The following is a 21389-nucleotide window of genomic DNA, read 5'->3' as shown; positions in this document are numbered from 1 at the left end:
AAGCATGATAGAAAGATAGCAAGTCATGAAGACTGGGGAGTTGCTCTTTAAATAAGATGGTCCAGAAAGTCCTCTCTAGGTAGATGACATTTACACATAGACCTGGATAAAACGAGGATGAGAGCCTGTCTATTCGCTGGGGGAAAGCATTGCAGCCAAAGGAAGTAGCAAGGGGAAAGACCCTGTGAGGACCGTATCTAGTACGTTCAAGGAACAGAAAGGAGACGTGCGGTGGAGGTGCATGGGAAAGGGGAGCACGGTAGAGAACACATGGGAAGTATAGGCCCTTATCTTTGCATTTTATAGTAAGTGCGGTGGAAAATCTTTTGGAGAGTTCTGAGATAAGAAAGGACATAATCTGAGTGGCATTTCTAAAAGGTCACTGCGTTTTCTGTATGTAAATTAGACCCTAGAAGAACAAGAGTAGAAGACAAGTTATAAGGCTTTTGGTGACAGTCCAGGGGAAAGCTTTGACAAGGGTGATAATGACGAGGTGCTTAGAAGTGGTTGGATTCTGGACATATTTCAGAGGTAGAGCTGAAGGATCTACTAATGTATCTTGGGTGTAAGAGAAAGAACCATCAAGGTTGTAGCTGAGAAACCAGGTAAGTGGCCATGTCATTTACGAGATGGTGAAAATTGGAAAGAGGAAGAAACCAGTGTTCAGTTGGAGGGCGTGATTAGTTTGAGATGCCCACTCAGCATCTAACCAGAAGTGGGAAAGGCAACGGGGGAGAGGAGGTTAGTGAGAAGAATTGGTAAAGCGTCACAAAATATGATTACATTGTGTCATGTTAAATATACGAATTATCCCGATTTGAGCATCGCAGATTGCACACAGCTATTAATATTCAGTGCTGTATCCCACAGATATGTACAACCAACTATGTCTCAATTTTTAAAAAAAGTATTACAAACTTGGTAGTTTAAACAACAGAAAAATAAAAAACAAACAGATGTCAAATAGTCATATACTTAAGTCTAGAGTTCAGGGAGAACTTGGGGCTAGAAGTAAAGATTTGGGAAAACCATGATATTGATCATTTTTAAAGCCACAGGAATAAACAGGAGCACCTAAAGGATAGAGTGGATTAGAAGACAGGAGAATCAAAAACTGAAGGCTGGGTCTTTAATAACATTTACAGACCCAAAAGAGGAGGAGGGTCAGCAAAGAGGTCTGATAAGCAATGGCCAGTGGAGACACAGGAAAACCTGTGAATGTGGGGTCCAGGAAGACAACGGAGAAAGTACTTCAAGATGGAAAATATTATCAACTGAGTCAAATGTGGTAAGAGAACCAGATGCAAGCTAAACATTGACCACGTGGAGATCAGGATAGAAGCTAAAAATGGACAATCTAGAGGGCATTGGTGATCTCCAGGGACTAGTGGGTGCAAGAGAGAGTTGAAGGTAATGGTAATGTAACTAGCAAGGATAAAGCCATTTTCCGGGAGTTTTGCTGGAAAGGACAGAGATATGTGGCAGTAGCTGGAGGAGAAGATTTCTTATATATTATAGATTTTCTAGTTACAACTATAAAATTGGTTCTGCCCTGCAATCAATGTAATGTTCATAGGTGGTTTTTCTTAAGTACAGGGCTTTTCTTAAATTCTAAATTTTAATTTTAATAATGGCCATAATAAAACAAATTTAAGCTCAGGATGCACTTTTGATATTATCACATGTTCAGCAGGAAAAGTGCTGAGAAACACAAAGTGAAATTTAGTTTCATTTAAGCAACCAAGCATCTTAGAGTTCTCCTGCATCTCCCAGAGGACATAACCAATTACTGAGCACAACAGAAACACTCAATAAATACTGATTGGATTCAATTTTATGCCACCTAATCCAGAGAAATTAAAGTTTAAAGGAACACAAAAACAAAATATCTGAAGCTACCTACGGATCAGGGTTCTGCCAAGAAATCTCAGTGGCCATGTACACAACTTGTAGTGCAAAGCCAAAACAATATGTGGGCAATTTGGATAAGAAACTTTTAAAAATAATCTGTAAAAGCTAGAAAAATTAAAGAAATTAGCCAATTACGAGATAGGTAGACAATGGGACTTCCCTGCATTTGTGTTTCATTGTCTGTGTTTTACACACCAGAAATAGAGTGAGCCCTCTCCAAAGTGCTGTATCCATTCTCCATGTAATTGTTTGAGTTTCTTTTCTCTGCACCTGGCAATACTTACAAGATCATTGCCTCTAATTAAAATAATTTTGTCTGTGCCCTCCAGACTAGACATCCCCTCTCCATACATCCAAGACTCTAACTTGGGGAGACTAGAGAGAGCCTCAGACCCTCAGAGTGGCCCCTAGCCTCCACACCCCATTCAGAAACAGTGAAGGGGGTGTCCCAGGTCCCCACTTCTCACTATCTCTCAACATTCAAAGACTCAACATCATTCTGTCTTGAGACCACTGCTATTTACCAAATTATGTCCCTTTCCACTGTTTATATCAGTCACTCCAAGAAACTCCCGATTCCCAGGAGACCAGTCACCTACTCTAACCCCCACAACTCTCCCTATCCCTGCTTCTGTCCCAATCCCTGACTCTTCCCCGACTCCTGAAACTCTTCCACTGGGCCCTCTGGAACTCAAGTCAGACCTCACAAAACACCCAGCCACCTCCACCTCTCCTCTGGGGCTCGAATGACCTTCTCAGTCCCTGAAACCTGGGTCTCCCTGAGGGCATGCTGCCTCTCAAGCCCTCTCAAGAGGTGGTAGTTTCTCCCACAGTCCGTAGACCCTGGGTGGGGAGATTGGAAAGTGCCCTCCTTGCTTCTCATTGCCACTTCCAGACCATTCTTGCTCTATCCTTCCTAGAAACCGCAGCTTTGAATCCCTCTTGTTTCTCAAAAACCTTAGCATACAGCTAACTGTCACTCTCTCTAAAAACTACTTCTGTCTTCAATCTTAGTAAGTTCAGTACCCATGCAAATGATTTTTCCAGTGCCCTGGACTGTCAGCTCATTAAACTCCACTCATCCATGATCTTGATCTCAACACTTCCTCAACCACAAACTCCCATGGTCATAAACCAGAGCTAAATAAATGCAAACCCTTCTTAATTTCAATTTCAATCATTCTATTCTCTAACATGCAATAATCCTTCTGCTCCAATAAAAACTTCCTTCCCTTAACCTTGCCGCCTTTCCACTGTCCCTCACTCTCCTAGTGTCTTCCCAAACTTAAGTTCCCTTTCAATCCTCCTGTGTAAGCACCCTTGATTCCTTGCTCCTCTCTCACTTCACAGCCCTCTCAGCAAAATTTGAACCCTGGTAAATTCATCTCTCCACCTTCTCTACACTTCCATCTATGCAAGTAAGTATTGCTAGAGTCAAGTGCACAAACATGCTGGCTGCTCTCATTTTAAATTCATTACTTCCAGCCTCTAGAGGGCCTTTATTGCTGCCTGAAAATTATGCCACATTTCCTTAGTCCACTCATACTCTCATTTACAAAACGATTGTAAGATACTTTTTCTTTTCCCCTCAAATTTTGAACACCTTCCCATCCTCCCTTTCACTCCCAAATGACAACCCTTCTTTTAACTTCACGGAGAATATTGAAACAATTAGAAAGGAACTTCCTCAAGTTCCCACCAGCACTACATACATTGACCCACATACCAGCTCTGGCCTCATACATGACAACTTTCCTCCTGCTACCATTCATCCACAATCCTCAAGGTGTGATCCCCAGCCCATCAGTGTCAGCATCACCTGGGATGTTAGAAATGCGAATTTTACCATCTACCCAGATGTGCCAAATCAAAACCTCTGAGCCTGGGGCCCAGCAATCTGTGTTCTAACAAGTCCTTCAAGTGATTCTGATGCAAGCTAAAGCTTGATAGCCATTTGGGAAACACTTTCTGAAAATTATGCTGGTTCCTCCCCTAGATATTTTGTTTTAATTTTTAGGGGTGAGGAATGGCATCAGGAGTTTTCAAAGCTCCCTAGGTGATTCTAATATGTAAGTTTAAAGAGCACTGCTATGAATCAACTGACTATACTTTTATCTAAGGCCAGTCTCTAAATTTGAACACTATGATCCATCCCCCTTTTGACTCCACAAAGACATTGCTCCAGTAATTCTTTTTTCTCTCTCCTGAATCTTCAGTCTTTCTTCTCTACTAGATCATTTTCATTTTTCTGAAAACATTAACCTTGACTCCATTTCTCTCTTGGTTACTGACCTATTTCTTTGCTCACCTTTACAGCAAAACACTCTTAAGAGAAATCTACACTAATTATTTCCGATGCATGTCTTTTCGTTCTCATTCTCATTAAATCTTTCTCCTCAGTTTTGTCTGCACAGCTCTATGAAATCTGGACATTTCAAGGACACTAATGACCTCATGCTATGAAATTCAATAGTTGAGTCTCAGTTCTTACCATTCTTGGCCTATGAGCAGCAGTTGACACTATTGACCACTCTCTTCCTTTGGAAACACTGTCTTCACTTTGTTTCCAGGAAACCATCTTCTCCTCTTTTTTAATGTTTTCCTTCCTGCTACACTGTCAGCTCCTTCTTAGTGTTCTTAACTGATTCCTCCTTAGTGTTGAAGTGCTCCCAGCTCCTTGGACCTCCTCTCTTTTCTTTCCACACTCACTTCCTCGGTGATCTCATCTCATCTTAATGATTTTAAATACCATCTATACATAAACATATACAAAATTTCCATCTCATGGTAAGATCTTTGTTGTGATATCTTCTCATTTTGTCTCGAGGTCACTCTTTGGAGAGTGACTATAATTCTAGCTCTGCCCTGACAGGGGTCCTGGAAAGGTGGTCTTGGGTGTTGACGGTGTACATTTCATGCGATATTTCTTTATCCTGATGGACAGTCTAATGCCTAAGTGTCCAACCTGTGACCAGGTGTCCCTAACACAGGTAATTTGTTGATACTGGCAGACATCCTTCTAGCTCTTGTCTGACCAATGTCCAGTTTATTCCTACTACAATAGCCACTCTCCCGGAGAGCCCTGGCTGGAAAAGGAGTCAGGTTTGGGTGTGTTGGCCAGGTGAGACACAGAGGAGGCAGCAAAGCAGAACATGTGAAATAACAGAAGCATTTCATTACTTTCAGATCCCAGAGAGAAGAGGGCAGCAGGCCTCACAAGATCAACAGGAAGCAGGGAGCCATCTACGACACACACACTCAGTCAGCGGTGGGGAGCAAGAGGGAGAGAGAGAGAGAGAGAGAGACCCATAGGACATAGGCTTTAATGGGGTCCAGGGCATTACCCAAGAAGGTTTCCCACAGGGAGTGCTAACTGATGGGTTTATAGCAAGCAGGCACGAGTTCCATGGAGTGCCTGAGAGGTGATCGCAAGTTTCATGGAGTGCCTGAGTGGTGTATCTGCATAGTCCATTCTGGGTTTGGGGGTCAGTGGGGCTAGTCAAATAGGTTGTATCTAGCTGTCCCATAGGGAGATGGTCACCAGGAGGCGGTTGTCTAAGGTTGATTTCGGGATCAACCACATTGAGCAACTGGGAGGAGGCAGAGAACTGGAAAATGGTCAAGGGTGACAAACACCTGTTTCTGGTACAAAGAGTACAACTTATATTCAAAATGGAGCTGGGGCAGTATAAAATTATAAGAACTCACTACCACCTTTCTCCTAAAGTCAAAACTCGTAAAGCCAACTGCCTATTCACCAGGTCCTAAGAGACACCTCAAACTCAGCATGTCCAAGACTGATTGCTGAGATGTCCTCAAAAACCCCACTCCTTCCACCATATTTCCAACTCAACCAACAGCAGCTCCATCCTTCCACCTTAGACTCATCCCCTGCTCTTAACTCCTTGCCTTCCCTCACACATCCTCCAAGTTAATCAGCAAATCCTGTTGGCTCTACTTTTAAAATTTATTCAGAAACCCACCATACGTTACAACCTCCATTTGTGTACACCTGTCCAAACCACTCTCTTCCCTGCCTGAATTAGGCAACAGCATCCTCATTGGTCTCACAATCCCACCCTCACCCCACTACAATCTATTCTTAATTCAGCAGCCAGAGAGATACTTTTAAAATACACCAGCTCACATCACCTTCTCATGAACAACTCTCCAGCAGCTCCCTGTTTGACCTATACTGAGCACTAAGGACTTTACAGTGCCCAACAATACCCATGAAATTCTAGTCTGCTATTTCTCCGGCCTCATCTCCTGATACTTTTCCACTCAGTTGCTGCTCTGTGATCACAGCGACATCCCTCCTATTCCTCTTCATGTCAGCCATGATCTAGTCTCAGCGCTGTGCCAGACGTGTTCTGTTTGTCCCTTCAGACACACTCTCCTCCCTCTTCAAGCTGCTCTGTGCCCTGGAAGGATGAGCTCTATGCCCTACCGCCATGGTCTTCCTGGCCCTCTGCTTCCAGGTGGATTCAGCCAATGCGGAGCCCACCAGAAGATCTGAAGGAGGGACAAGGGTAAGGTCAGAGTCTTTACTCCCACACTTCCTTCCAGCAGTGTTTGGGCAGGTGCTGCATCCCTCGACTCAAGGTCACAGCTCCTGTCAGGCAGACTCTCAGCACAGCTGTCTCTTACTCCAAGTTCCAGTAACCTCCCACCTGTCACTCACTCAGGCAGTATAGCACCCCTCTGTCTCTGGCTCCTGAATACTATTGCCCCTTGTCATTTCTCTACAACTTGCCCATGGCTTTGTAAATAATCACTGTTTTCAACTCCCTTCAAAATATCCAATTTGATTGTGTCATTGGTCTCGGGCTCTGAGTGATGCAGGGCCTTTGCACTTGCTGTTTCTTTCACCTACAGCTCCCTTTTCAAAGATATCCACATCACACGTTCCCTGCCTCTTTCGAGTCTTTTGTCAAATGTTGTCTTCACATTGAAGTGTTCCCTTGACTACTGACTTAAAATTTTATTTCTCCTCTCTCCCCTTTTCCTGTACATCTTTCTACTATGATTTTTATCCGTGGCACTTATCACCCTCTAATATACCAACTTATTCACTTATTTATTTTATTTATTGCTTAGCCACCCACTACTAGAACTAAACTCTTCAAGGACAGGAATTTTTGTTTGTTTTATTCACTGCTCTATCACAAGCACTCAAAACAGTGCCTAGCTGTGGGTGGTCAGCATACAAAACAATAACAGAACAAACAAACAGACAGAAAAGAAACCCTCCTAAACCCATACAAGGTTAAAGACTTGGAAGATTTCGCAAGCTTTGATAAATGTGTCTGCGATCAGTTTGGTCTTGTCCAAATCTAGGTGAGTCATTAACTAGAGATTTTGAGTCTCACCATTGATGATTCAAGATTCCTATCTGAACAGGTTGAGTCTAGAAAAGACTGATTTGCCCTTCAAATTCCACTTTTAAAGTAGATGTTATAGTCCATAAATCATTTCAGTTGCTTAATTAGACATGAAGCTGGGTCTCAGAAGGGTACAACAGCAACAGCTTCAGTTTGATACATGTGGTTACTCAGTGTTTTTTATCTCCTGGCAGTTTATTGATCCCCTGTTTTGTGAGTTTGTAGGAGAAAGTAATTTTTTACTCAAGTAATTTTGCATGGTTGAACTCCCAACATTTCACTGCAGGTATTCCTGACTGATGTAGAAAAGCCAACAGCCCTGCATGTCTCTCAACTTTTGGGTATGTAATTCTGTCTATAATTTTATTTCTCCCTCACTTCCTCTTTCCCTCATTGAAATAAGGGAATTTTTATTCTTTGATAAATGAAGCCCTCCTGACACCAGCCTGCCCAGGATCCAGGTACATAACTCATAAATAAAGTTTAAAAAGCATTACTCTGATGATTTCACTTGCATCTTGTTCTTGGAAGGTCCATTTCAAGTGAGGATCTGACAATCTTTCACCAGCATGATTGGATGATAACACCCAATGTCCTCTTCTTCCTGCCTTGCCTGTTTTGGAAGTCTGCACCAGTACCTTAAGCCTGCTTTGAGAACTCCAGTATTTCAACAGATGATAAAATGATGCCTTCCAAGATTTATATGTTGTGGTTAATATCTCTGCAATGATCCATTTGAATGCCTCTTACTGTATCTGGCAGAGATACAAGATAAAATGAACATAGGCAATAACTAAAGTTGATGTCCATTGCACATGCCAATTTCAAACTGACAAACATCAACTGATGCTGCAGAACAGTCATTCTCTTTCAGCTTCTTGAAAGAAATAATAACTCCTTGATTTATTTTGATGGAATGTGTTTACTTGGTAGGGTCTGCAGGTAATAATCTGAAGTGGATACTTAATAAGTAATTAATTGCTTAACAATATTACTGGTTGCCATATATTATCTTTTAATTCTTTTCTGAATAAAGTCACTCTTAATTGGGATGTGGAAAACACAGAAATACAAACTAAAGGAAAATGAAATTCACCCTCATTCCCATGGGGCAGACATGGGGATGGGTCTCTAAGATCCCCCTTCCTAGAAGGGCTTGCTGCCCAGCTACCAGGAATGTGCCTGCATCTGAACAACTTTCAAGCTGTGTCCTGCTCGTCTCTGGAACAGACTCCAGCCAGGGACTGAGCAGGGCCACGATAGCCAAAGTCAAGGACGTGATGCGAAGGCCTAGTAATTTCTACTCCATGCAGCCCCCTCTAATGGGCAGTCTGCTCCTGATCCCCCGTGGGCCAGGTCTGCATCACAGTCTGATAGTGCCCCTGCCTAATCCTCTTTCCTCCCTTTTTATCACATGGGTGTTACTCCCCAATAATTCTTTATTTTCTTAATTATGCTAAAATACATATGACATAAAATTTACCATCTCAACCATTTTTAAGTGTACAATTCAGTAGTATCAAGTATATTCACATTGTTGTGCAACCAATTTCCAAAACTTTTCATCTTGCAAAATTGAAACTTCATACCCATTAAACAACTCCCATTTTCCTCTGCCCCCACCCCCCACCCCCCATCCCCTGGTGATCTCTATAAATTTGACTACTCTAGGTACCTCATGTAAGTGGAATCATATCGTATTTGTCTTTTTGTGACTGGCTTATTTCACTCAGCAAAAGGTCTTCAAGATCCATCGGTGTCTTAGCATGTGTTGGAATGTCCTTCCTTTTTAAGGCTGAATAATATTCCATTAAATGTATATACCACATTTTATTTATCAATTCACCTGTTGATGGGCACTTGGGGCGCTTTTATGTTTTGGCTACTGTGACTCGTGCTGTTATAAACATGGGTGTGCAAAACTCTTCAAAACCATGCTTTCAGTTCTTTTGGATATATACCAGAAGTGGAATCGTTGGATCATATAGTAATTCTATTTGTAAAATTTTGAGTAATTGCCACACTGTTTTGCATAACAGCTGCACCATTTTCATTCCCACCAACAGTGTACAAGGGTCCTCATCTCTCCACATTCTCACAACACTAGTTATTTTCCATTTTTTCTTATAGCAGTCATCTTAATGAGTATGAGATGATATCTCCTTGTAGTTCTGATTTTCATCTCCCTGAAGATTAGTGACACTGAGCATCTTTTCATATGCTTGTTGCCATTTGTAGAACTTCTTTGGAGAAATGTCTATTCTAGTCCTGTGCCCATTTTTTATTGTTTCTTGTTGTTGTTGTTGTTGAGTTGTAGAAGTTCTTCATATTTTTTGGATATTAACCCTTTATCAGACATATGATTTGCAAATATTTCCTCCCATTGCATGGGCTGTCTTTTCACTCTGTTGATTGTGTCCTTTGATGCACACAAGTTTTTAACTTTGATGTAGTCCAATTTATTTACTTTTACTATTGTTGCCTGTACTTTTGGTGTGACAGCCAAGAAATTGTCAAATCCAATGTCATCAAGCTTTTCCCCTGTGTTTCCTTCTAAAAGTTTTATACTTTTAGGTCTTTGATCCATTTTGAGTTAATTTTTGTATATGATGTGAGGTAAGGGTCCAACTGTTTTCTTTTCCATGTGGAAATTCAGCTTTCCCAACACCATTTGTTGAATCCCCAATAATTCTTTTGGCTTCTTAAATCTGTCACAGTGTTTGCTTCCAGATAACCCAACCAGCACATCCGTGAACCAGAAGCAGCTACTGCTAAGATTTTGAACTTTTCCCCACCCCATCTCACACTGTCCTGTTCCTGTCTCTCACTTTCTCACTCTCTCGTGTGCTGTCTTGCTCCTTCTCTCTTAACACACACAGACTCTCTCCCTCTCTGTCTTTCTCTCCCTCATACTGCTGTTTTTGCTGCTTTTTTAACATAACAATATCTTGTATATGTGTCTCTGTTTCATTAGATATTTTCAGCACCAACAAGTTTAAAAGCTCTGTAGTGACTCACCGTGTGAAAGTACCATTGTTTACTTAACCAATACATTATTTTTAATGGTTGTATATTTAAAAATTACTTTATTTTTAAAATTCTGTTTCCTTTAGAAAATTGACCTACAAAAAATTCTATGCTTAAATCATAGAAAAGATCTTTATTGCTAACTTATTATTGTTCCAATTATTCTTATTTATTCTTCCTTTTATATAATATATGCAAAAATAAATATTTAAGCTTCTGTGCCTTACATTAAAATAGATTTTGCTAAACCCTTTGTATGATGCTCATGAGACCTAAAAATGCACTTCATCCAAGCCTGGTTGGAGCCGAAGGGGATTTACTTCCTTAAGGCACAAGATGCCCTGGGATGGCAAAGCTATTTATTGCTACAGTTATTGTATTTGACCTCAAAGTTGACCAATGCTAAGAAGCCAATTCTCCACCAAGCTTCAAGCTCTTTTCACTCTGGAATTATTTTATTATTGTTATTAGCATACTCATTATTACAAATCATGATTTTTCTTTATGGCCTTTACCTGACCTATCCCTCCTCAAACCCCCTCCCTCCCTCCCACCATCTCTAGTAACCTTAGGTTTGTTCTCTCTTTCTGAAAATTCAACAAATTTGTCTTGTCTTTCTTTCTTTCTCTCTGAGTTTCTTTCTTTCTTAGCATCTAGTTATAAGTGAGAACATAATGAAATTCTACCATTTGCAGCAACCTGGATGAGATCGGAGAAAATTATGTTAAGTGAAATAAGCCAGACAAAGAAAGAGAAATGCCCTGGAATTCTTAACCCCAAGAATCTACTGACTTTAGTGGTTGCTAAAACTCTTAAAGATTCCTGATACCAGGGCAGGAGCAACTACAGGCAGAGCAAATCCATAGAAGACAGGAAACCAAGTTCCTCGTTGGCTGCTCTGTGACTTTAGTTACAACACGGAAGCTTGGCCGGCTCCTTTTACCAGCTCTGTGACTTTAGTTACAGCACTGAAGCATTCTGAGTTTTGTTTTCCCACATCCCTAAATTAGCACTAATAAATACGTTCTGCTCAACATTGTTGTGAGCTTCAAATAAGATAACGTGAGAAAGTAATTTATACACAGAAAGTATAATACAAATTTCAGCTGTTATTTTTAATAATTAGTGAGGGTATTGCAAATATACAAATAATCAGTGACTTTAGTGCCCTGGGCTTCTTGGGAAAACAGGAGGGCAGGCAAACCTCATTTCCAACATGTAACAGACAATTCACCACAGCTACACACGAATTTGTTATGTTGAAAAGGCTCCAAAAGACTGCTCATGGATTGACAAGCTACAGGTTTCAGTCCAGTCAGTGGCGACTTTTTAACTCTCACTGAGTATCCACAGCAGCCAGTGTCAGAGATTCTGTCGAGTCCTTAGACATTCAGTGGCACCCACCTGGTCTAAGTCCTCCTTACCAGAATAGATTCCAGGTAGGGTTGGCATAATCACCCCACAGAACAAGCAAATGTCATTGGTTCCAGACCAGTGGTTTTTGCCTAAGAATGAAGTCACAGGCACTCAGATGTGAAGACAGTGCAGATTGCCTCATTTATCCTTGGGAAAAGTTAAAGTATATAGATACAAGCCCAAAAAGGCAGAACTAACCTGGGATTCTACATCTTCCAGGATCTGTAGTCTCTGGGGTATAAAGCAACAGCTGGAGCTGAGGAAGCCTTCCCGGCCATCTCACCATATCTTCAGTCCCTCATTGCACCCACTGCCATCAAACGCTTCTGAAATCGATGAACTCTAACCTATTTAAAGTTTTTACTTTTGAATGCAATGACAAAGAGAATGGTCACCATGGTCCCTCTAAATTATTATAAATGTCTGTGCCCCTACTCTAGTTAAGAAAAGGAGAAGCTGTTCTCAGATTCTTGGATTGACATGCCCGAAATATTGCATTGCTTAGTCTTTCAATCAAAAGGACCTGTGATCAGAATAAAGGATCCAGCCTGCTTCTAAGGAAAGGATCAAGACTTATGGAAGTAGAAAGTCAGTTTGACATTCTTGGTAACTCTGGATACAGCACTGTGTCAAACGGGCATCCTAGCCCAGCTCAGAATCTTTTCCTGGCAGTATTGTGATGGAGAATTTGTTAATACTAACTTACTGAAAGAAATAATCAACTTCAGTAAAGAAAATTGGTGGAGAATTAATACCAGAACTTCTGTTCTCTGAGCTCCTGTGCCTTAGTAGGTAGAGAGAAAGGGAGGCAGAGAGGAAAGAAAAGAAAAGGAAAAAAACTATTTTACACTTAAAAAGATAACAGTATTTGTCCAGGTTGCCAGCCTGAAATAAGGTCAAAAGGACGTAGATAGCCTCTCTCCTCCCTACCTCACACACCCATTGGAAATGAGTCAAAAATCTATCTCTGAGGTTTCATCATAGTTGTTATTCAAGGACAATCTTTCCACCCTTTCCTTGGAGTCCATCCTCTCACAAATAACTTCCACAGTCCCCTCCTGAAAGTCATTCCTGTGACCCCCATGCTGCTCTAGCCATCACCACACACCTCTCGCCTGTACTTTGGCTGCTCCGATTCCCTACTTTCCATCTACTCCTCCACCGTCCAGACGGGTCCAGCTTCCTTAACGCTGACCAGATGTCTTTTGATGAGTTGAGCAGTGACCCTGTTATTATCACATCAAAAGGACATATTTCAGTTTTTACCTTATTTGTCCTTGTTGTGATATTTTCTATTGTTGACCACCTCCTTGATCTGGAATCTCTCCTCTTCAGCTTCTGGGATACCACTCTTTCCTAGATTTATTTCTACTCCTCCTTCTGTTCCCTTCCAGGCTCCTTTTTCAGGTTTTCTTTCCCTCATAATCTACTAAATGTTTAGATTTCCAAGGCTCTATCCTAAGCCTTCAGTCCACCAAACATCCCCAGGCCAGCTTATCCATACTACATGCTGATCATGTCCTCTAACTCGTGATCTGCTATCAAGCTTCAATCCTGTATATCCAGCTGCTTATGTCCCACAGGTCCCTCAAACTTGACACATCTGAACCCTCCCAAGCTTGATCCTCCTATGTCTCTGTGAACGGCCCTACCTTCCACCCGGTCATCGTGGCCACACACCTCACAGCCATGGTAAACACTCTCCTTTCACTTGCTTTTCTACGTCCAGTTAGTCACCATCCCGTAAATTCTTCATTTGTCTCAAAGTCATCTTTTCCCTCAGTCTTACTGCCAGTGTTCAGTTCACACTGTTGCCACTTCTCTTCAGGCTTGGTGAAATAGCATCTACCATCTCATCTCCCACGTCCGCCGTGCCACTCATCCCTTCAGCCTCCGTTCCAGTCACAATAGTCCCAACTGTGACAACAGTGACCACAAATACTGGGATTTTGAGTTAGAGGTCTATAGATTCTGACCATATACGAGCCATATCCCCATGGAAAAGTTCTCTAAACTTCAGTTATTTTAACTCTAGAATGAACCTAACAATACTTTTTTCAGAGGTTTGTTAGAAGGATTAAATGAGATACTATATAAGTAGCTCTTAAAACATTGCCTGGCACATAATAAATCCTCAATGAATAAAGAAACCTTCCCTTTATTAATGTTACTTTACTACAACAAAAATCTAATTAGTTTTATTTTCCTAATTATAATCCTAAAATTACTTCCCAGAGCATCCAGAATAAGTCCAGACTCCTCATTTTAGCTTCTATGAACTCCATAATCTGCTTCCACCTTCCTTTAGCTTCATCTCCTTAATCACCCTGGTGTGCCACCTCTTCCCCAGACACATGGGACAATCGTGGCTCCCTAAAAATACCCTGTTGTATCTTCAATCTATCCACACTGCTATCATTTCTACCTAGAATGCCTCTCTTCTTTTTACCCATTAGAAGATTCCTATTTATTCTTTATAACTTAAATTAACAGAATTAACAATTAATAGAATTAAGTTATTAAATGACTTGTAATCTTCTAGAGAATGTCCTCTTTCCCCACAGTCTCACGTAGAGACTTCTCCATGTGCATGTGAATAAGACCTTAGGTGTATCTACATCTGCATGTAACTACATCACAGCTTGTATGACCTTGTCCTATTTGTGCTTCTTAGGTTTACTACACCCCCTTGCCTCCCAATTCGTAAACTCCATATGTACAAGGACCTTGTCTGTGTCTTTACCACCTCACATGCCTGGCACATTGTAAGTGCTCAATACAAGTATGATGAAGGAAAGAAAGAAAGAAGAAATGGAGTGAGTGGGAAGGCAATAATGATGAAAGAAGGAAAAATAAAACTATTACTTACCATGCTAAAGTTCCCAGGTTCTTTTTTCTTGTGAAAGCTCATAGACCCCCATTTTCCTGTATCCAGAGACATTATAACTGCCCATGTAGCGAGTTCATGCCTTCATTACCTTGCACATGATCTCCCAGGCAGCAGCATGACTTCTGTGTTCCGTATTCAATTGAATCCCTATCTCCAGCTCTTTCTTATCCACTGTGATCTGCAGATCTTCATCCTAACAAATGATCCTTTATTAACTCCGAAGAGATTGATCACTTTGACTTTTTATAGCACCCTTAACCTAAGGGGAACAAAAGGACAACAAGTGAAAGGAGCTAGAAAAAGGAATTTTTGCTTTACTTGTACTATTCCCGAATAACTCAGGGATTCATTGAACAAATGTATTTTGAGCACCTGCCCTTTGCCTGATAGTGCATTAGGTAGAAGAAATACAAGGGGCCTTCAAAAGTTTATGGAAAGACTCATATTATCTTTTAATTCTGTTTTTCCACACTTTTTGAAGTAGCCTTGTACAAAAGTGGGTAAGTCAAGAATCTGCTTTGGCCATGACACAGATTGGTGGATTCTCTCAACTAATATTTTGAGTACCTCTGCACACCAATCACTGTTCCTGCTCTCGTGGAGGTGACACTGTAATAAGGAAAGTGGACAGTACACACTTGGGCTGTTCTAAGGATAAAAGAATGGAAAAGGAGCAAGGGTGGCCAGTGAGAGATGAATTATTCACTCAAAGCTGTCCAATCAAGAGGTGACTGGATATTCTTTGGAGTAGGGTGGTAATTGTGATGAAAATTATTGAATTCTGTAGAGCCAACTGGATCTGCTGACAGATTAGACATGATTTATTAAGGAGAAAAATGGGCCAATCCTGACACCAATGATTTTGGCCTATGTACCAGAGGAAAAAGAGTTGCCTTTACTCAAGTTGGAAAAAGCATCACTAGGAGTAGGATTTTGCAGTGAAATAAGAAGTAAGCTCATGATTCAAGAGTAGAGAATGGAGAGGTATTGGAGAAGAGAGTAAAACTAATTCTCTTGGAAAGTATTTCATTATCCCATTTGTAGTGTGAAGGTGAGAGGAAGATGAGAGATAAATTTTTAGTTTTAAATGTTGTGTGTTTGAGATGCCTAGAAATAACAACAGTAAACACTTATAATTCTCATGTACTAGGCACCATTCTAAGTTGTTTGTCTATATTAATTTATTTAATCCATACAACAACCCTCTGAGGTTGGTTCTATTATTATTTCATTTTACAGATGAGGAAAATGAAGCACAGAGAAGGTAATTTGTACTGATCACATAAGGCAGCTGTTGAAGATGGGAACTGAACCCAGGCCTCCTGATTCCAGAGTCTATGGTCTTAACTACTCCCCTGTGCTTCACATCTGTGTGTACTCGAATATATGAGTGTGGGGTTCAAGGGAGCAGAAAAGGCCAAAGATATCAACATAGGAAACTGCAACATGTAGATGGCATTTAAAGCCATAGGACCAGATGAAATTATGTAGGGAGTGAGTGTGGACAGAGAAGAGGCTCAGGTGTTAAGCCCTCCAGTGTTTAGAGCCAGGAAAATGAGGATTCTGCAAAGGAAACTAAGAACAATGTGGAGGTGAAGGAGGAAGAAAACCAAGAGAGTGTGTTGTCCCAGAGTTCAAGTGTAAAAGTGTCTTGCCTAAGACCTCAACCTTCCAGATAAGTCTGGGGGGTGAAGACTTCACACAAGATGGGCTAGTCCTGATTCCTTCCAGGGGAATTCTGGACCTAGAAATAAAAGTCAATTTCTCTTGAATGTCCTGATTTTTGAAACATAAATCGTTGTTTCATGCCATGGGAAAATAAGAAGTCTTAGTGAAAGTTAAAATAGATGTTCATAAATAACATAGTGAGAAAGTCCTGAGAGTGTTGCAACCACGATTCCAGGCAATCCAGAATCTTCGACCTTGAATTGCAAGAGACTCCTTAATATCTTCCCATGCCCCTTTACGATTAACATAGCTTGGATTTGGTTTCTATAACATACAGGTGCAAGATTCCAAAATAATCCATCCTCTACCATTTCTGACTTTGTGAATAGGCAGAATAGGCACCAACAATATGCTGTGAGGGATCCAGGAAAGAGCACCTTCTCAAGCAAATATCCTCCCTGACTCACCAGCTGTGGTTTATAAAATTCCACAAGGATGAAAGGGAATCAACATTTACAGAGTAACTTCTAGACATCTAACCCTAAGCTAGATGTTTTAAGAGTACTATCTCATTTACATAGTCAATCTTATGGCCTCGGTGAAAAGGTTATTCTTCCAGAGTAGTCCATGGAAGAAATATCTCTTCCCAAAATATGTACATGTATGTCCAAAATATTATTGTATATACCTTTGTTCCAATGTTAGGTGGAAGCAACATTAATTATAAATACAATATTTGTAATAATAGAAATGCTAAAATTATATTTGAGTGACTGAGAAGAAATCAGCAAGGCAAGAAAATGTGAAGACTTGAACTGGAGACTAAGACATTGGAAATAAGACTGGGGTACAGGACAGAGGGCTAGGAGTGAAGTGGAAGTCACAAAGAGTACAATAGCTGGCAGAAGTAAATCAGGTATAAAAAGAAAAGGCTTAAAAGCTGTAGGCAGTTGTTGAAAGAAACATGTCCAGATTGATAGAAAATGTCCTGGAAAGAGAAAGACTTGCTCATGGAAATTCCTATTAAGGGAATTAATTATTTTGCTCAGTGTGTCAGACGGGCATTCTCAACCAGATTATACAGTTTGAAGAGATTACATAGAAAGGAACAAATGTCCTTAGTTATCAGAAATTCAAAGCAGAAGGATCTGCCTGGATTCAGATTAGAAGCAAGAGTAGAAGAAGAACGTGATATGGAGAATAAATGTCTATAAAAGTCAACTCTCTATTCATGGAAATCTCTTTATTTCCAGTAGAATAAATAACAGGTTGTTGTAATTTAGCTACCAAAACAGAAAGATATCTAATGCATATAAAGTATGTCTCTGTGTGTGTTTGTATGTGTGAGAGAAATCTATGCATGCTATATATATATATATATATATATGCATGCTATATATAATATGCCTTATCAAACATATTATTAAGAAAAGATTTAGGAGAGGATTCAAGGTCAATGTGACGAGATTTTGGGGGGAATGAAGAAATCCTTAACAATGAGTTCATTGCGGTGGAAAGAATCAGTAGTAGAAACCTTACACTCACCCCACTTTTGCAACCAAGAAATCTACCCAACAGTCAGTTTTAATCTTTGTTCTATAATTTTTCTTTCCCCGGTATTCAGGGCCCATGGGGGGATAGCTGCTGACAATCTATGAAGTGTTTATTCAATTATTCAAAGCTCAAATGTTTCTTTCTCTTTCTCTTTTCCCATCTGAGTTTCATTTGAGACATCTTCCCTCAAGCAATTCTCCAATCAGGATGTGGAAAAACTATTTCTGAACAAAAGAAATGTTAATGCTTTTCAAAACGGCAGGTTCAAATGTGATTTGAAAACTTTATAATGTTGACCATCATTACAGACAAAGAGAGTTCTAGACCTGGAAAAGAATCTAGGGGTCATCCTGTACAAAACATTCATTTTGTTCGTAAGTAAACTAAGGCCCAGCTAGCCAAAGAGACAGGACCAAGGCCACACTGATCAAATTGCACAGCTGGAAGATCAGGAATATTTCCCTCTCAGCTCTAACTTCTTTTGAAATACACCTTCTGGGGCTTTATAAAAACTTGTTTTGTAAAGAAAAATATAACTTTAATATACACAGTTTGCTTTTGTAACAAATGCTTGCTAAAAACATTTTAAGTGAAGCAGCTTCTAAGGGGCCATATAGAGGTCAGGCAGGCCCAAGCACACTAAACATTCCAGGAAGGGAGTGACCCCCACCCAGTTCCAGGAACTGACTAGTTCCTTATCTAAAGGCCACCTGGCCAGACCCCAGGGAAGATAAACGATTGAGAAATGTGCTGTTCCTTATCAGGGTGCCAGCCTGCTAAAGCCTACCTGTAAATCTAAAGGCGCCACAGATAACCAACAACTCAACCTGTCACAAAAATCTATCTAGAAAAACTGTATAAAAGGTGCTTGTGTTGTAAGCTCATGGTCTCTTCTGTCCAGGAGACTAAGTGACCCAGCATGCTGGAATAAAACTCCTCTTGCCTGATTGCAACGGTCTCTGTCTCATGGTCTTCGTGAAGTGAGCCATCCTGGCATGTGTGGGATTTGTGCATGGTGCACAGGTCTTACATTTTTGGTGGCTCATCCAGGATGAGGCTCGCTCTCTCCGGGACCAGAGACTAGAGAATAGAGGATTGCTTGAGCAGGTACCATGGTTGTCTCTGTCTGTCTGCTGTGTCTGTCTAAGAGTCTTCTTTGTTGTTTACTGTAATCTGGTTTCGGATTTTCTGAGGCTCCGAGGTGGAGCCATCAGCCTGTAGTGGTCATAGCAGCGGGTAGACATACTGACATGTCGCAGCCACAGGAATCCTGGAGGACACTCCAGATTCCTCTGTGGGAGACGAACAAGTTCAGCTCCACGAGAGATCTCTAGGAAGGAGACCCCTCCTGAGTTCTTTGATAAACTGGTTGTGGCGCCCGTGGCAGGGGCACGTCAGTGTTTTGGTTTTTGTTGGTCTGGTTGCGTGTGTGGGGGGACTGATGACTTTCTGGGGTGACATGGGGCAGACTGTCTCAACCCCTTTAAGTCTGACTCTGAAATACTGGACTGATGTGAAGGACAGAGCTAATAATTTGTCTGTGCAGGTTAGAAGGAATAAATGGGCCACACTGTGTTCTTTGGAGTGGCCAGCTTTCCAACTCGGCTGGCCCACTGAAGGTTCCTTCTCTCCGCCATTGATTACAGCAGTAAAAAGGAAGATTTTCAGTTTTGAAAGTCACCCAGACCAGATACCTTATATCATTGTCTGGGAAGATCTAGTCACAGATCCTCCTCCTTGGGTCCATCCCTTTTTTCCCTTAACAGGTCCGTCGGCTGTATTTGCTCTTCAAGAAATAGGAAAGAAACTGGAGGTCCTGCCATCCACCGACCCAGACTGGCTTCTCTCTGATTCTCCTCCCCCTCCCTATCCCCCTTCTCTCTGATCACAGGCAGCCAGCCTGTCAGCCCCACCAGAGGATCCACAAGAGCCCTAGAGAGGGCCTGCTCAAGGGACACGCAGTAAACGAGTGGCCTCTCCAGAGGCAATTCCTATCTTCCCCCTGCGGGCTTATGGCCCTCCTGATGAAGAGGGCAACCAGCCCTTACAGTACTGGCCTTTCTCTTCTTTTGATCTTTGTAATTGGAAATCTCAGAATCCTCCTTTCTCTGAAAACCCCCAAAGTCTCACTAACCTTGTAGAATCCCTTGTCTTTACTCATCAGCCCACCTGGGATGACTGTCAGCAGCTCCTCCAGGTTCTGTTCACCACCAAGGAGAAACAACAGATCCTCCTAGAGGCTCGAAAGAACGTTCCAGGAGCCGATGGGCGACCTACCCTCCTCCCTGATGTTATAGATGCAGGATTCCCGTTGATCAGACCAAACTGGGATTTCAACTCGGCAGAAGGTAGGGAGCACCTGAAGGTCTATCGCCAGGCTCTAATGGCAGGTCTCCAAGGGGCGGCAAAATGCCCCACCAATTTGACTAAGGTAAGAGAGGTGATCCAGGGGCCCAATGAGTCTCCATCAGCATTTCTGGAAAGACTCATGGAGGCATTACGTCAGTTTACCCCATATGATCCTAGTAGTGAAGAGCACAAAGCTACTGTGACACTTGCTTTTATTGACCAGTCTAGCAGAGACATCAGGAAGAAACTGCAGAAGCCTGAAGGGTTACAAGATAAGTCATTGAAGGAATTAATGCAGGTGGCTGAAAAGGTTTATCATAATAGAGAGTCAGAGGAAGAAAAAGAAATAAAGAGAGAAAAGCGCCAAGAAAGAAATTTTCACAAAATTCTGGCCACTGTAGTCAGGGAAACTAGGGAGCCTAATAAGACAGTACCGGGCAACAAGAAGGGACCCCTGGAAAAGGATCCATGTGCGTACTGTAAGGAGAAAGGACACTGGGTTTGAGACTGCCCCAGGAAAAAGAAAAAGCCTCAGGCCCCCAAAGTCTTGGCCCTGCAGAAGGTCAGTGATTAGAGGGGATGGGGTTTGGACCCCCTCCCTGAACCCAGGGTAACTCTAAAAGTGGAGGGGAAGCCCATTCAGTTCGTGGTAGACACTGGAGCTGAAAATTCAGTGTTACAATGAACAAATGGACCCTTTCTCAAAAAGGAGGCATGGATACAAGGGGCTACAGGGTACAGACAATACTCATGGACTACCCAAAGAACAGTGGACCTAGGCATGGGCCGGGTATCCCACTCATTCATTGTCATTCCTGAGTGCCCCTACCCACTACTGGGAAGAGACCTCTTCATCAAAATGGGTACTCAAATCCATTTTGACCCCGAGGGACCTCGGGTGCTAAATCGACAAGGAAAGCCTCTCCAGATATTAACTCTCAGGTTAGAAGATGAATACCAATTGTTTGAAAAACAAGGGCGGGAGACAAGACAGATGGACTGGTGGTTAGAAAACTACCCCCAGGCGTGGGCAGAAACTGCAGGGATAGGGAAGGCTAAAAATTGGCCCCCCGTCCACGTAGAGCTGAAGGCTCAAGCCAGTCCTATAGCTGTCTGACAATACCCAATGTCCCAAGAGGCACGCGAAGGCATCTGACCCCACATTGCCCATTTGCTTCAGCTGGGGATCC

The sequence above is a fragment of the Cynocephalus volans genome, chromosome 1 (genome assembly GCF_027409185.1).
Source record: "Cynocephalus volans isolate mCynVol1 chromosome 1, mCynVol1.pri, whole genome shotgun sequence".
NCBI classification, from domain to species: Eukaryota; Metazoa; Chordata; class Mammalia; order Dermoptera; family Cynocephalidae; genus Cynocephalus; species Cynocephalus volans.
Note: the sequence above shows the minus strand (reverse complement) of the source record.